The sequence below is a fragment of the Mesoplodon bidens genome (genome assembly GCF_964165515.1).
Source record: "Mesoplodon bidens genome assembly, chromosome: 4".
NCBI classification, from domain to species: Eukaryota; Metazoa; Chordata; class Mammalia; order Artiodactyla; family Ziphiidae; genus Mesoplodon; species Mesoplodon bidens.
In genome coordinates, this window is record NC_138160.1 from 92,440,627 (window position 1) to 92,458,574 (window position 17,948).

General features: G+C 38.2%; 1 protein-coding gene and 1 pseudogene across 2 annotated transcripts in view; both read left to right on the forward strand.

Moving 5' to 3' along the window:
* Positions 1-17,948, forward strand: part of CAMK4 (calcium/calmodulin dependent protein kinase IV) — a gene marked incomplete at its 3' end in the record, with an annotated part of 225,076 nt that overhangs the window by 18,846 nt on the left and 188,282 nt on the right. The gene's annotated exons all lie outside the window — the stretch shown is intronic.
* LOC308616697 (high mobility group protein B1-like) lies at positions 11,606-12,824 on the forward strand (annotated as a pseudogene). The gene has a single exon. The product of its transcript is annotated as a high mobility group protein B1-like (transcript).

A 17,948-nucleotide genomic window follows, 5' to 3' on the forward strand; every position in this document is an offset into this window, starting at 1 on the left:
GGTTTTTCTTCCTAACCCCAGTAGTTTTGCTGACTACAGTGATAGGCTGTCAAGTTAGGTTTGAATTCCTTTAACTAAAAAAACTATTTTTATTTATTGTTGATAGAAACGACAGAAATTTTCATTATCTACAACAGGGAAAATTGCAACAATGTCTTATTTTGTTCCCATGCCTATATCTAAGCCTGTGCTGAAGAATGCAACACTAGTAATATTTAATGCTATATCTCGTCTTCCTTTCTTAGTATGCCTTCCCTGACATGAGTCAGCACAGCCATTTTTAAATTTCTCTCAAACAACTTCTACTTTGGCCCCTTCAATCTGGTTTTTATCCTCATAATTCCATTAAAAAGTGACAGGTGAGTTCCACTAGACTTCCACCTCCCAAATTGATTCTCTGATCTCACTTTTTAAACCTCTTAACTGCCTGTCAGTCTGCCGATAAATTTTCCCTTACTTTTTTAAAAGTGATAAGATAACCATGCTCTGCGTGCCATGAAATGCTGAGCATTCATAGACAAAGTTTACTGATGTAAATAAAACTTACCATAAGATTCTATTGGGTGTTCATAATCATGTGAACAGTGTTATCAGTCCCAGAACAAATGGTTCTCACAAGTCCCAGGAGCAAATGGTTCTCACAATGTATAACCTGTGTTCAGCCAAACCACATTTTTAGTTCTATTCTTCAATATCTATTTATAACAAGAATCAATGTTGGCAGTTTTTCCTGCCACCATGTAGAGCAGGGATTCCTAACTTTAATCCATAGACCTCTATGCCTATGTTTTAGGACTATATGAAACTCCTGAAATTGAAAGCAAAATATTGTATATGTAATCATTTTTCTGAGGAAAGTGACCATAGCTTTCATCAAATTTTCAAAGGTGTTTAAGCAGCCTTGATGTTTGAGGTTTACCCAGACATATATATTCTTACATCTGCTCAGAACATTTGGGTAGCGTGAAGCTTGTATTGACCTAATCATTTAGCAAACTTTTTTCCCTTTTCTGCTGCCCTGCCCAGTCCATTTATCCTTAAACAGAGATTTTTATATTCTTATATACTCAGTTTTTACCTCTTCCGTATTCCCTTTAATTAGTTAGGATACTGTTATATGCAGGTGCAATTCAGCAAGCATATATCGAAGTGCCAAAAGAAACCCAACTCAGATTATGTTAAACAACGAAATGGATTAATTGGCTCAAATAAGTAAAGTCCAGAGGTTGTTCAGGTTTTACATGTGGTTTGACTTGGAACACATTTATTTTTCTTCATTTCTTTCAGCATTGCCCTCCTAAGTTTGTTGGCTTGTCTTCATGCCAGCTTTCCTCATGTTAGCAAAATGCAGCAGTTTCAGTCCTGATGTTGGCAACCAACCATCATCATCCAGGACAGTAAGGATCTTCACTTCCTTGTACCACTTAATAAAGCAGAATCAATCAACGTGGTTGAGGGGCGTCAGTGCATTAATTGACTTAAGCCTGTATTACCATCATACTTGAACAAGTCATGGAGACAAAGGGGAAGAGATTACAGTTTTTGATTAGTGTTAGTCAGGGTCTACTTTTAGGACTCTGGCATTTCCAACTTGGAGGTGGATGTAGGTGCTGGTAGGAAAGATGCTGAGAAGCAGCTAACAATATTTATTATGTCCCTTAAATTAAGTGGGGTTCAGGCATACAGCTCCTGGTATCTGATTGCAGTTATGCCGTAGAAGATATGATTTTACTGAGGTAGAAGATGGGACTTTATTGCGTGCCATAAAGAAAGTTATGTAAAACATTAGTTCCTTGGGATGTTTCATCAGAGTTCTGCCAGAGAAACAGAACCAGTAATTAATACACACATGCACACAAATGCACATTTATTTAAAGATTATTTATTTTAAGTAATATTTTAAATATTATAAAATATAAGTAAATACTCATTTAAATATTATTTATTTATTTCAAGGAATTGGCTTATGTGATGTGGAGGCTGGCAAGCCCAAAATTTGTGGGGCAGGAAGGCAGACTAGAAACTCTTGGGCAGGAGCTGATGCTGTAGTCTTGAGGTGGAATATCTTCTTTCTCAGGGAAACCTCAGTTTTGTTCTCAAGGGCTTTCAACTGGTTGGGTGAAGCCCACCTACATTATTGAAGGTAACCTCGTATACTTTAATGTCACCTAATTATAGACGTTAATGATATCTACAAAATACCTTCACAGAAACATCAAGACTGGCGTTTAATTGAATAACAGGCTACTATAGCCTAATGAAGTTGACACATAAAACTAACCATCACAGGTGTTAATAATTGTAAGGTCAAAGAAGGGTTCTGTGTTTAAACAAATTTGAGAAATGTTATATTAAACGTTGCTCTAGGACTTTTCATTCTTTAATGTGCTCAAGTACATTGTGGTTTTGAACTATTTCTCAGACTTATTTGATCAGGGACATTTTTTTGTTCCCCTGAAGACTATCTCACGGTACTAGTGAATACATTTTGGGAAACACCGGATTAAATTATGACTGAGAAAAAGGGTTTTACTGTAACTATGGGCAATTTTATTTGTCTGTATGTTTCTGTTGTTTGTGTTTTTAAATGTATTAGTGTGTGCTCCTCTTTCTCTGTTAAATTATAAGCCCCTTTGGGATCACACTTTGTGTTTTCACAAAGTGGAAATTCAATAGTTGACTGAGAAATATTTTTAGATAAATGAATGGTTATTAAGTCTTGGGTTAATGATCTTTATATTTGCTCAGAGCCATCACTTTCCCTTGGCAGATATTAAATTGCAATAGCTTAAAACTGTTTGCTGACCTTTGGAGATTTTCTCACTGTGGGGAACCATTCAGTTCGATGAAGCAGGTTCTATGTCCTGGACACAGTGTCTCATTTTATTACTTTTACTTTTTAATGTGACAGGCTATAACGTTGTTCCACTTAAGAGATTATTTAAATCCATAGAAAACAAGTGAAAGAAAAAAACAGGACATGTTAAGGCCCTGAAAGTGTTTCTGTTTTTGTTTTTGTTTTGCTTTACTATCCTCTCACAATATCCAGCATGTTGCTTTACTCTCAGTGGTGCTTGGTATATGTTGTGCCTGACTCTTAGAAGAGAAAAATATTTTCCCTTAACTCTGCTTAAATCCATTCTTATTGTGATGACAAATTATTAGATCAAACAGAGCTGAGATTTGCTCTCCTGTAACGTATCACATGGAAGATCACATGGTCTAGAGATGGTTTAGAGTCTGGATGTGGCTTAAAGTCCTGGCCAAAGACTATGACCAGTAATCAAATCATGTTGTGGGTAGATCCATTTGCCTGAAAGGCAGTGGAGCATGAAAGACAGATGTGATTGTCACCTGCATGTCCCTGTGCATGTGAGCTGTATCTTGGATCCCTGCCAAATCCTCTGAGCTGCTTACTGTATGAGGGCCACCCTAATCTGTCTGCATGGATGTTGTGAATAAGTAAACATATTTTTGGAAAACAAATCAAAATTTAAAGTCTGATATTATTAGAAAGGTACTAGTTGAATCTGAAGAAACTATTGTTTTAAAATAGCAAGTTTGATTGAATTCAACCAGAATACTTAAAAGCCAGTTTGTGTGTGTAGGCATGGAAAAGTGGCCATATTAATTTCCTGTTCGTTTCCTCACTGTCATAAAGAAAAAGAGGCTTTAAAGCTGCCACCAGTCTAGAAGTTGGGGTAAAGCCCAACCTTGTAAAACTTAAAAGGTTTCTTCTTCTGTTGTGGCCTCTCCCGTTGCGGAACACAGGGTCCGAACGCGCAGGCTCAGCGGCCATGGCTCACAGGCCTAGCCGCTCCATGGCATGTGGGATCTTCCTGGACCGGGGCACGAACCCGTGTCCCCTGCATCGGCAAGCAGACTCTCAACCACTGTGCCACCAGGGAAGCCCCCTAAAAGGCTTCTTCTTCTTGAGGACAGAGACGGTCCTGAAATTGCCTGTTCTGATTGAGACAATAACCTGAAAACTGAAGAAAAGCTGGCTTTAAAACCTTTTTTCCCAGATTATAAAGTGAATAACCTAAATATTACCATATTTATATATAACATATATAAAAGTATCTATATTTATTACAAATTAATATGTTTAAATGTATTAAATATCTAAATTATAGCATAAATTTGTTTTGAGTGTAGAAGTTTTGGAAATGATACAATAAAAATTACTTTTAATCCCATTACTCAGAAATGATCACTATTCACGTTATACTCAGTTCTTTTTGTATTTGTATATGTGTATAATTGTTTTCATCTAATTATTTATCTCCCCAAACAGTTACTTTGTTTTAGGGTTAAGGTTAATGTTAATGTTTTATAAATTTACAAATATATTTATTGTTGACTGATTTTAATATGCTTTTATATAATTTATATAAAATATAAAAACATAGTTAATGTGTTCTTTTGTTGAGTAGACAAAATCACATACAGCAATAGCAGCTGACCTTTAACAGGTATGTACTATGAGCTGGGCATGTTTATCTTTATTGTCCTCAACTCTCACAATAACCTGCCAGGTGGGCATTATTAACCCACGGAAACTGAGGCCTGGGGAAAGCAATAACCTGCCAGGTCACACTGGCAGTAAGCGCCGTGGTGCAGGATGGTCTGGTTATCTGTCTGACTCCAAAGCTTATACTTCTTAAAACTGCCACATTGCCTCTTCTGAAGTGAATTCCCTGTCGAATTTACTAGGTCCCAGACAAAATATCTAAGATATAATGAAATGAAATTATGAGAAAATTGGCCAAGCACACCAATTTGATATTCAGAACCTGACACAGGCAATTCAGAGTGCTTTCACATTTCAGAGGTACGGTGTGACTGTACCATCAGGGAACTGTGAAGAGCTGGGGGAGAGAGTCCTTTGGGCTGGTCCTACCTGATTGAAGGCATGATGCAGTTCTTTAAAGAAAGAAGATATTCTATACAGGCTTTTCTTAAAAATCAGGTTTGTTTCTGATAATGGCCTCAAAGTAGTATCAGAAGACCAAAATTGGTGACTTTTAGCTGATAACCCATATTATTTTTTGTTATCCATTATCAGTGCCTATGGGCTCATTACGCGCTGACTTTATTTCTAGAATGATGCACACATAACTGAAGGCTCAATGCCATTTCCCAGTATACTGCTGCCTCTTCATATAGTGTCTCCATCGCTTCAACATTCACTTCTTTTTCCTCATATCTGCTTCATTCTTCATACTTTCTATGCTCACCTGGATCCCATTTTACCATCTCTCTCTTCATTTTTCTTTCAGTTTTCCATTCCCAATCACCATTATCTTCTGTCCTGACTACCATTTTATCTTCCACGTTGACCTTCGATTCCTGTGCCAGGCAATACTGAGCCCTTTCCTTGAGCTTTCGCATATTTTTCATCCTCTTTGTCTAGCACTTCCCACCCCTCAGTGAAGTGTGACTTTTGTCAGCCCGACAACTACCTTCGCTTTGTAAATTCTTGGACATTCTTTGCTGTTGCCTACTGAACTTAGATAAAACTTGAGCTTCTAGAGTGGTGGACATTTCTGTATCTTTAAGAAGTATAATGTGGGTAGCTGCATTTTATACTTTCCACTTCTCTTAGCTGCACTTTCCTGAGGTTCTATTACCAGAAGAAAGGTTCTTGCGTTGTTAATAATCTGCTTATATTTTACTCTTCAGCAATCTTTTGTACACTGCACAAAGGCTTTTGACCAAAAAAGTGACATCCAGTCCATTCTGCACTGGCCAAGACATTTCATTCCAGAGGAATAGGTGTCTTTTTTGAATTCTTTCTCCAGGGTCATTTAGTCCAGCAGAGGTATTGTCTACTTGGGTGTCCAAGTTGATCTTGGAAATATACAAGTGCACTGGTAGTAATTTAAAAACAAAAACAAAAAAAACCTCCAAGACCATAACAGAGAGGAACTACCTAACAAGACACATTCAGTGTGTTTGCCATGCCCACTGCATCACTAGTCTAGAAGGAAGGCAGGGCTGATTAATTACAGCCGTATCTGTGATTTTTTTGGTGTCTGTGCTTTCCTTTTCTTTATTTTTTTTTTTATTTTTATTTTTTTGTGACACGTGGGCCTCTCACTGTTGTGGCCTCTCCCATTGCGGAGCACAGGCTCCGGACGCGCAGGCTCAGCGGCCATGGCTCACGGGCCCAGCCACTCCGCGGCATGTGGGATCTTCTCGGACCGGGGCACAAACCCGTGTCCCCTGCATCGGCAGGCAGACTCTCAACCACTGCACCACCAGGGAAGCCCTGTGCTTTTCTTTAATTCTCCATTTGCTTTTAATTTTTGTCCTTTCTGCCTAGTCTGTCCTTCCCTTTAAATGCTTCTAAATATCAAATCTAAATAAGTAAGAATGTGATACATAACTGTGATGGAATGGAAATTTCAATGTGTTCATCAGTGAAGGCTTCCTGGTACAGATGTACATTGAGGCAGCTCATACTTTTCTAGTTCATTTTGTGTGGTGTAAGTATATGACTTTGTGGCAGTGAGTTTGGGGTTCACCAGGTCTTCAGTGTTCATGTCTCCTTGCCATTAATGAACTCAGATTTGATGGGAGAGAGCAGGGAATAATTATGAGTCCAAACTCTTGCATATATGTACATTTTCTTTTTCTTTATGCTTGTATTACTTCTTGATTCATGTTAGCATAACAGAAAGCATCTGGGCTAGGGCAGAGAGTTATGGGATGCCAAGACATAGTCATCATTGTAGAATGCCAAAGAACCATCATATTCATGACAACTCTGGGAATTACTCCCCAAGTCTGTAGTCACACATTTTCCAAGAATGGATCTATTTGGAGGTGTATTTTAAACTTTGTCAACGTCATTCGTATTGGCTTCTTCAGTTGATTCATGTGGGGACTCTGATCGTTGGCTGCTGAAGTACCATCTGTACATAGAGATATTGGGCTCATGCTGTAAATAGTATGGCATATTGTAAAGCCAGAAAGAGTAAGTGCCTTCTTACATATTTTTGTTTAGTATGGGTAAGTGTGGAAGAACACAAATAAGACTACTTCCTTATTTAGGCCTTCATGATACATTCAAGACCAGCATTTTCTTATATATTTTCCCTGGAGCTCTCCATTTAACCACTTTAAACTGAAAACAGTTTTGGGGAACTGTGGTTACTAATGGTTACACTAATGGTTAGTGTAACAAAATTCTATGAGCCTTACTTATAGGTCTCAATAAGAATGTATACATAATACTTAATTTTAAAAATCTATAATGACATTCTTAGCAATAGGCTAGTACCTAAAAAATAATAATGTTGCAATAGTAAGTTAATTGTGATGTGGTGCTTATAAAAAGAACTTGCTAGAAAAACTTTGACTAAATATTTTGTGACTTGCTACAGGTTTGTTTGGGGTTTTTTTCTGGAGAAATTCTTTTACCTTTGATTCTACTGATTTTCAAAATAAGGACTGGATAAGGAACTTTCCCCTAACATAATGATAGTTATTAATGTAGCATTGCATGGACTAGAAAAATAATTCCAGTAGTCTACAAATTTTCACCAGTCTTACAACTACTTAGCAATAGCAAATGATGCTACCTGTATTTGTGAGAGCTCTGCATAGACAATGTATAAAGAGATATAAGGCTGTAAATTGTATTTGCATTTGTATTAGCTTTCTAATTTTTGTTAAGCCTGTTTCCTTGTCTACAGAGACTTATTTCTTTGTCATTTGGCCTTTGCTGATTAAATAACTAGTTTATAGCAACACACACACACATTCACGCTGGTAATGTCTTAGTCTCTGATGTGGAGGTGGACACTCATTTCTGCATGGGAGATACTTCATTGTGCCTCTTCTGCACCACCACTCCTGCCTTTCATCTTCCTCCAGAAGCACCTTTGGGTTCTGGCAGCTGCATATGGAACAGCCTTGGAGCCATGTGCTCATGTGCCTTTTTTGAGCAGATATCCCAAACCAACCGCAGGTGCTGCCTGCCCACTTGCCCTAGAAGCCTGGGAGGAGAGTGAGTCACTTCCAATTCCGGACAGGGCCGGGATGTTCTGCCTCAACAGATGGTCAGCATTTGCTTTTCTCAGTCCTGTCACCTGGAGACCTCCAATAATGTTTTATGTTCCGTTATTTACTATTCATCAAAAAGAAGCAGAAAAGGGGAACGCAGTGCCATGTCAAAATAGTCAACAGCTTCAATGTTGATGAGAGTGAAATATGATATTTTAGAAAAAGAAAAAGAACAGAAATGAACATGGCACATTTGCTAAAACGCTTAACTACAATGATCTTGATAGTATTTATTTAATTTTATGGACGATTAAAAAGATTTAGCTATTAAGAAGCTATTGAGATTTTATACATTTTTTATTTTTAAAAAATAAGTGTGCCAGAAATGGCCACTTTACTTTTCTAATTTTATATTCTAATTTATATATATGCACACTGATATTTCTTCATCTCAGACAAGGCTTTTGTCATTATCAACTCCATTAAGCTACATAATGACAGGTCAATTCATTATTTGAATAATTTTCAAATAAATGTCAGTTACTTAAATAATGAATTGCTTGTTATGTTATATATAAATATTTTCTTTTCACCTAGAAAACATTTCAGAAGTCCTATGGTTCTCAGATATAGAACTCTGGTAAAACTGTCAGTTTAAGATTGGAACATTGAATCTGGCTTACGAAAAATAGAAGCCCAGAATAAATGATCTTCCTCTAGATTATTGCTGCACATAGAGATGGAAGGGACTCCAATTTTGTTCTCAAACATAGTCAAAGGTCTGTTTTGGAAGTTGAGGGCAAGTGCTTTAGTTCTGCCTCCTGGGATATAACTAGATATGTTGCTGCATCCTATTAACTCATTTTATGAGTTTGACACAAAAAGAGAAGCTGACAGAAAATGGGGATTAGGGTGGGGAGCATGTGAGACCCAAAAGGAGGTCATTGTGGGCAGACCCTCCAGGAGGCAGTTTGCTGCAATGTGACCATTGCAGTGTGGGCTGTAAGATGATCCCAGGTCTGCTCAGAATCCTTTTCTAGATTGTGAGCAGGGTTGACACCCTTGATAAAACACAGGGAATAGATCTGTTGGCCTCATTTAACTCCTCACTCTGTGATGACATGAACTGATGATATTAACATCAAAATACAAATTTTAAAGTGTGGCAGAGATGATGTTCATGTAAGATATGTAGAATTAACATTTTAAGAGAGAAACTGAAGGACCAAGAGGTCAGTTTCTATCAGGATTCAGAAATCCCTTCTCATAAATACATCTGCTCATCCCATCTACTCTTTATCACCTTTGATCGCCAGCATCTACAGGGCAAGGGATTGCCACTGCTAATACCTCAGCATTGCATCAACATTGGCATCTACAATTCTTTGGGTGATGGTGGTAAAAATAAAGCTAATTATGAGTAATGAAGGTACTGGTCTCAATTCCCTGGTTTTCTCTGGGGTTCTGGTTCTTGGGGGCTTATTTCCATACCCTATGTAATTACTTGTGTTGACTTTGATGGGGCCCACATCAGGTGCTAGGGGGAAACCTGAAGCACCATGTGGCAATAGCACTGCAGTGAGCTCAGTGACTGCAAAAGAATCCAATGAAGTCTCAATGTTCCTAAAGCTGACCTTTGTCCAGCCTTTACTTAGAACTTTGAAAAAAAAAATAGAGCAGTTTTTTATGTCTTCTAAATTGGGGCTGATTACTGGAATTCCCTGGTGTGACTGAAGTACATTCCTGACTGAATTTATTGATGGTCTAATAGCATAGCTGAATGTTATCTGAGCTGTTCTTGATGGCCAGGGGGCCTGGTTCCTGTGTCTTACAAATAACTTTGGTCTGCCCATCCCATGCCCTCATTACCTGCATTGGATCTACTCACTTGGTGAGCTGTGGGTAGAAAACTTCTTTCCAAGTACCAAGCAATTATATTTCTCCTTACAAAGAGAAAATGTTTGTAGCAGTCTTTATTGTAATCTGAGTGGGTAATCTTGGACTCATGCCCAGCAAGTTTATTTTTGTGTGGAGTAAGCTGATTTTCTAATTTTCTGTGTATCTCTTGGTAGAGTTTACCAAACTGCTTATCTTTGCCAACAACTTCAGCTAGGTCAGAGTTTTGAGTAAATGCAGCAGAGCCTTTAAAAAGCCATTATCTAAAGTTCCCTAAGACCTCTATTGCCCACTTTTAGAGTAACAATTTCTACAGCACCTTAGCTCAGCCTGTCTTGGGAATGAAAACAAGAGCTGAATTGTGTGTTTGCATCCCCAGAGCCCCAAGCTGTATTTGTAAAGTCCCCATTATTTATCTTTGTAGTCTCAGAAGCTTTGCATTTATAGATTCATTGCATCATCATCTTATGATCATTTGGAGTCTCTGATGGTGTTCTAATTAAAAGCTCATTTCCTAGTTACCACAACACTGTTTTACACCACTTAAAATACCAACCTCCTCCAGTGTATTTTTGGATATGTGGGTAATGGATTGGAATTTGCAGTATTGCAGGAACTAAGTAATTTTAAAGCTAATAGTGTAAAGGCAAAATGATTCGTTTTAAAGTAAGTTTTCTCATCTTTAGAACACACACAAACACACACACATACCCCATATATAGCCATATATATTTTGATACTGACTAATTATTCTTTTAAAACTGAGTGCAGTCCAGGGAAAAATTGCAGCAACTAATGGATTCCCTTAGTGTAATTTGATTTGAAGTATAGAAAAGAAAGAAAAAGTGATTTTGACCTGCGTACCCAAATAGGATGTTCTTATGGTACTCATGGTATCCATGGGAAGAATACTGAAGGAGAAATGGGCACGTTTCTGACAATCCATTGGAAGTAACAGGGATCTGTGGTCTCTGGAGGATAGGTAAAGGTATACTGCCCTGAATTCTCTTCACCAGGTCATTACAGTGACCCACATGCATTGCTCCAAGTGATTAGAAGATGTTGTAATTTTTTATATACCATAGCCATATGTGTGATCTCCTAATTGTTCTGATTTCCATTAAGAAAATGTGATTCACAAAATTTCCACTGTATAAAACTTATTAAAAGTATTTCAGGGCTTCCCTGATGGTGCAGTGGTTGAGAGTCCGCCTGCCGATGCAGGGGACACGGGTTCGTGCCCGGGTCTGGGAAGATCCCACATGCCGCGGAGAGGCTGGGCCCGTGAGCCATGGCCGCTGAGCCTGCGCATCCGGAGCCTGTGCTCCGCAACGGGAGAGGCCACAACAGTGAGAGGCCCGCGTACAGCAAAAAAAAAAAAAAAAAAAAAAGTATTTCAAGAGAGTTCATGTTATCAAAGTATTTCCTGTGACATTCATGTAAGAGTGAACTCCTTTAGGGTGTGAAAGTGGGTTTTTACAGATCATTAACAAATTGACAGATCTGGAAATAGAAAAATATAAAACTCATGTGTTAGGAAGCAATGCCAATTTAAGATCGATCAAAAGTGACAAAGTATTCCTGAAAACTTTAGATGAATTAAGGAGAAAGTAACTCAATTTATAAGCCATTTTGCAAGAACATATCAATTACATACCCTTGTACATTGTCTATAAATTCTTTTGGGCTGGCTCCTGCTCTCACAGCCATTGCAGTACATTGAACTCCATAGAGACAGCGCCAGGGCAAGTGAGAGCCGGACAGGCACTGGGTGACTCTGTGCCTCGCGGAGGAAAAATAATTAAGCATGGGCAAAGGAGATCCTAAGAAGCCGAGAGGCAAAATGTCATCATATGCATTCTTTGTGCAAACTTACCAGGAGGAGCACAAGAAGAAGCACCCAGATGCTTCCGTCAACTTCTCAGAGTTTTCTAAGAAGTGCTCAGAGAGGTGGAAGACCATGTCTGCTAAAGAGAAAGGAAAGTTTAAAGACATGGCAAAGGCGGACAAGGCCCATTTTGAAAGAGAAATGAAAACTTATATCCCTCCTAAAGGGGAAACAAAAAAGAAGTTCAAGGATCCCAATGCACCCAAGAGGCCTCCTTCGGCCTTTTTCTTGTTTTGTTTTGAGTATCGTCCAAAAATCAAAGGAGAACATTCTGGCCTATACATTGGTGATGTTGCAAAGAAACTGGGAGAGATGTGGAATAACACTGCTGCAAGTGACAAGCAGCCTTATGAGAAAAAGGCTGCTAAACTGAAGGAAAAGTACGAAAAGGATATTGCTGCATACTGAGCTAAAGGGAAGCCTGATGCAGCAAAAAAGGGAGTTGTCAAGGCTGAAAAAAGAAAAAGAAGGAAGAGGAGGAAGATGAGGAAGTTGAGGATGAGGAGGAGGAGGAAGATGAAGAGGATGAAGAGGAAGAAGAAGATGATGATGATGAATAAGTTGGTTCTAGCGCAGTTTTTTTTTCTTGTGTATAAAGCATTTAACCCCCCTGTATACAACTCACTCCTTTTAAAGAAAAAACTTGAAATGTAAGGCTGTGTAAGATTTGTTTTTAAACTGTACAGTGTCTTTTTTTGTATAGTTAACACACTACCGAATGTGTCTTTAGATAACCCTGTCCTGGTGGTATTTTCAATAGCCACTAACCTTGCCTGGTACAGTATGGGGGTTGTAAATTGGCATGGAAATTTAAAGCAGGTTCTTGTTGGTGCACAGCACAAATTAGTTATATATGGGGATGGTAGTTTTTTCATCTTCAGTTGTCTCTGATGCAGCTTATACGAAATAATTGTTGTTCTGTTAACTGAATACCACTCTGTAATTGCAAAAAAAAAGAGAAAAAGTTGCAGCTGTTTTGTTGACATTCTGAATGCTTCTAAGTAAATACAATTTTTTTTTATTAGTATTGTTGTCCTTTTCATAGGTCTGAAAATTTTCTTCTTAAGGGGAAGCTAGTCTTTTGCTTTTGCCCATTTTGGATCACACGAATTATTACAGTGTTTATCTTTCGTATAGTTAGCTGATAAAAAGCTTTTGTGTACACACCCTGCATACTCATGATGAGGGTAATAAAAGTTTAATTGAGACAGTTTTCATCCATAACTGAAACTCAAATCTTGATCGGTTAATGTCAGATTTCACATAGCCCAGGTTCATTTACAAAGTGAAGAGTAACCAATCTACTCACAGCACGGGATTATTAGAATCAAACATTTTGAAAGTCTGTCCTTGAAGGACTAATAGAAGAGTATGTTCTAATCTTTACATGAGGACTCTACATCCTTTAACTCCCGTTACGATGTAATGGCAGTTATATTTGCAGTTCACACGTTTAAGACTGAGAATGTATCCCCAAAAGCATGAGCTTAAAATATAAGACTGCCATATTACGTTTTTTTTTGTTGTTGTTGATATTAGTCCCAACAAAGGCTCTGGAGAAAAAGTGCTGGCTGTAAATGTCTTCTCCTATTTATCTAAATATGGATTGTTTAGGAAACTTGAGATCCTCCATTAAAGGTATTTTTAATTAATTGGGCCAACTTTTAAAATTGTATACCACATTTTAAATCAGGTATATTTTCCTATATTATGGTTTGCCCCTTTATAAATGAAATAGACATGAGGGAAGAAGACAAACTTTGTATTTCACTATGAATTACCTGATTTATTTGAAGTTGATTTTTCTTTACAAAACTCAAGCTCATTCATCAGGGTCATATGTTTATCTGCTTAACAGTTCAGGGAACAATTTGGCAATTTTGTGGTTTTTGAGATTATCGTTCTCTTAAAGTGCCAGTGTTTTAAAATAGTGTTCTTGTAATTTTACACGCTTTTGTGATGGAATGCTGTTTTGTTATATAATTTTGACTTGGACTCTTTCCATTTGCATTTGTTTTATGTAATTTCAGGAGGAATACTGAACATCTGAGTCCTGGATGATACTAATAAACTAATAATTGCAGAGGTTTTAAAAAAATTCTTTTGATATCATCATAAATAATAGCTGAAAAGATTTTTAAAGGAGAAGTCAGTCCACTTGTTTTCTCCTCATCTTGGTCTCCCATTCTCTGTCTAGATCAATCTTGATTCTGTCCTACTAGGTCAACTAAAACTTAAACACTAAGGTCTCCTTTTATTAGCCAAGTTCAACAGAATTTTTGTCTTTATATTCATTGACTTCTTTCTGGCATTTGATGGCTTTGATCATCAAAACTTTTGGAAATATTTTCCTTTGGTTCCACTTGTACCATGTCTTCTGGTAAAATCTCCTTCATACCTCACTGGCCCTTCTCTCCCTTCTTCACTGTTGTTTATTTCTTGGTCTATTCCTGAAGTGTAGGCTTCCCCCAAGCTACACCCTCAGCCTTCTTGTCTTCCTCTACAGCTCTTGCTCAGTGATCTTGTATGTGACAACATTTTTGGTTATAACTCAGTATTCTTGTCTTGAATATGTATCTATAGCATCCAACTCTCTTCTGACCTGTAGGCCTGATTTTCCAATCTGAATATTTTATCTCCCTTAAAAAATTCCCATTTCTCTCCCTATATTCCTGCTTTTACACTACCAAGCTCCCATGTGATTAATCTCAATCTCTTCCTTGGCTCTGTTCGAGATCCTTATTATCTCTCAGTTCACTCTCTAACTTCCTAACCCTGAAGATCCTTCAAGTCCAGAAACTTCCCTGTATCTCTACTGCCACTACTTTGTTGAAGCCCTCAGTCTTTCACACTTGGATTATTACTTCACTGGTACTCTAACATGTATCCTGATCCCTAATTTCTTCCCCTTAACATTTACCGTCCTTATAAAATCGGAAATATCTTTCTAATTAAAATCTGATCATCTCAATTATGGTTCTTAAGACATTTTGCAATCTGATCTCTCCCTGCATTTTTGGATATGTAAATTGGCTGCCAGCTTAATTTTTGGCACCTCCATCCTAAAATGCACTGTCACTCTTCTCAGAATGCCTTTTGTCAGACCTTGTCATATGATGAACCTCTGTTCATTCTCTGTGATACAGTTTCATTGTCATACATGGTGAAGTTTTTCCTGATTGTTCTAAAACTCACAACTTTGTCACAAACAATCACAATAATAATTGTCTTCATCTTCCTCACCTGATCATCCTTGAGATTTCATCTTCTACCTTTGGCAACTGCCTTTCATGTCACCATAGTGAGGTCTTTTTTGTGCTAACACTGGGAGAGAGTCACTCTATTTGCTTCCCACATTTACTGTGCAAAAGTTGGGGGGAATGCTCCCCCCACTTGTGTTGCATTCTCTTCCAATTTATGCATTGATCACAAGCAGAATTTACCTCTTATCCCTTCAGTAATAAGGCCTTATCCCATGACTTACTGTTCCTTACAGACCTTCTCCTCTTGTGAACCAGCTTAAGCTCTCTGGGACTGGAATATGTACCAATCTGAGTGACTGGCACTGTGCCCTTCTTAAAAGTATTTATTTTCCCCACATGTTTAACCATTGTCCAGAGTCAAAACTTGAACAATGTATCTCCCTTTTTCAAGGTATATAGCCTAAGGCATTAAAGAGAGGCCCTTATCCTTGATAGTTTAACAGTTTAGGAGTCTTAGTTCTGCAGGTTCATTCTTGTATCCACTTATTAGCACCTTCCACGGATTCCTGGGCTCCTCACTCCACCACTATATCTTCATGGGCTGTGAAGACCCAACTTAGGTCTTCCTTCTGCAACTTTGTTGTATTAAAGAAAAATTTCACCCAACCAGCTAAACCAGCAAAGAAGACTTTATACAAGACAACTGCAATAGGGGAGAGAGATTATTGTAATAGGCGAGAGATTATCGTATTAGTTCAGCTTGAATTCAACTCCACTGAAATAAAAGGCAGGAATGTTTTTAAGTGCTGAGTTGAGCTAGTGGAAAAGTACTGGAAGACACTAGTGGGGAGATTGGTCAGTGAATGTGATTAGGCCATCTGTATCTGCTAATCAGTGCTTACGGAAGTTAGGCTCCTACCTTCACACAGAGACTGGAAGATAAGGATGCTATCTTTCTTGATGGTTACATTTCAAAGGGATAGTTCCCCTGTCCTGGACAAAGAAAGACATTCCTGGGTTATAGAAGATTTATATCTCAAAGGGGCAGAGGAAAAAATTATAAATGACAGTTTTCTAAAGTAAATTCTCTAAGGAAAGGGAGGTCAGGAGACTATAGTCAGGAAGAAACCTGTCTAAAGTTTAGTCAGACAACTTTAAGTCCATCTTGGTCAGATGGATAAGCATAATCTAAAAGGTAAATAATGACCCACTTAACTTGCTTTCATGTGGCTTTTCATATTCCATCAATAACAGTGAAATGGGTTGTGCAGTAGGGCAGGTATCATTATTAATACAATTTATATATATTTAGCCTAATAATATGCTACAGTTGTGAATAATTTCCCTCTTAGGTTATGTCCTTTTGAGGAGAAATGAAAAAACACTTCAAAATAAATGCTTTGCAATTATCACTCTTTTCTTCCTTCTGACTCTCTATTTATTATACGGTGAATGCATTTATCACACAGGCAAATATTTTTGGTTTGATTGATTTGTATTATTGCTTTCTCTTTCCTGTGGAAGTACCCATTAGGGTAAGTCTTTTTTGCAGCATAGAAAATAGTAATTTAGCACCCTAGCCGGGTTGTTTCTAGAATAAATGAATCATACTAAACCAGAAGGCCTATAAGTCAAAAAGAAAGGGTAGCAGTCAGTAAGACAACACAAAGAGATCATAGTTCACCATCACCATCTTTCTAGAAGGTACACTTTCAGGAGTGATTCTTGACTACATCAGATGATTTTTCTTTTTCACTTGGTGGAAACGGTGTTTGACTTAGTTTCCCATGCCTGTTATGTGAAATCAATTTCATAAATACAGTTAGTGATCTCAAGGCAATACTGATTTTTAAATTATATTACATATATCATAATTTGTGACCTGACATTTTATATAAAGTTTGCGTGCATTGGGGAAGATAAAGGAAAGATAGGAGCTCAGTCAGGGTACTGAGTTTGATCTCGGGTGGCCTTGGCCTGCAGTGACTTGAAGCAGGGTTTAGGTTCCTGGCCAAAGATTGGGGTTGGGTATCGGCAGTGAGAGCACCGAATCCTAGCCACTAGACCAGTGGTCAGTGACAAGGCCCTGGCTCTTCGGCTTTGCAGAAAATGAATTCCCACAAAGATGGAAAGTAGTGAAACAAGTAGTGTGTTTATTAGGAGGAAAAAAGAGTACAGTACGTGTGGACAGACACACAGGTGGGCTCAGAGAGAGAGTCACGCCTTCGTGGCTGTTTAAAACTCTTATATAGGGCATTTCTTCTGGGTTTCTTTGGCCAGTTATTTTGATTTGCCTGGTTCACAGTCCGTATTTGGTTTATCTCAGGATCCTCCCATGTGTGCATGCGCATCTGTTAGCCAAGATGGACTCTACCGAAGAGGTCTGTGCGTAGTTAGCATCACTTACTATGGGGTAGCTCCCCCTCACTTTTTGACCTCTAAGGAGCTTTTCTGCGCATGTGTAGTTGGGGAGGTCTCCTGACTTTGAGAATGAGAAATATGTGGTCTCTTATCTTCTTGGGCAGGGCCCAGCCTTCTCCCTCAATTGTCCTGCTCTTTTTGTCTTGGAGTATCAGTCCACAGAGAACAAATTCCAGTTGTTTGCCCCAGGGGCCCATCTATCTCCTGCCTCAAGTCGAGTGGTCAGTAAAAGCTGTTTGGGGACAATGAATAACTTGAGCTCTTTAGGAAATACTGTGATTCATTCCTTCACTTTTATCTTCGTTTGTATTGCCACATTTGTTCACTGATCCATTTCTTTCCTGCCATATTGCTCCCGCACTAGCCTGCTTCACCAAACCCCATCACCATTGCCCTCTCTATCTGTCTCAACCCAATTCCAAGCCAGCCTCTCACATCTCAGCTGGATTTACAGCAGTTTTTATTGCCTCTCTAATATCTATTTTTTACATAGAGTAAGCCTTTAAAAATGTAAACTAAACCAAATC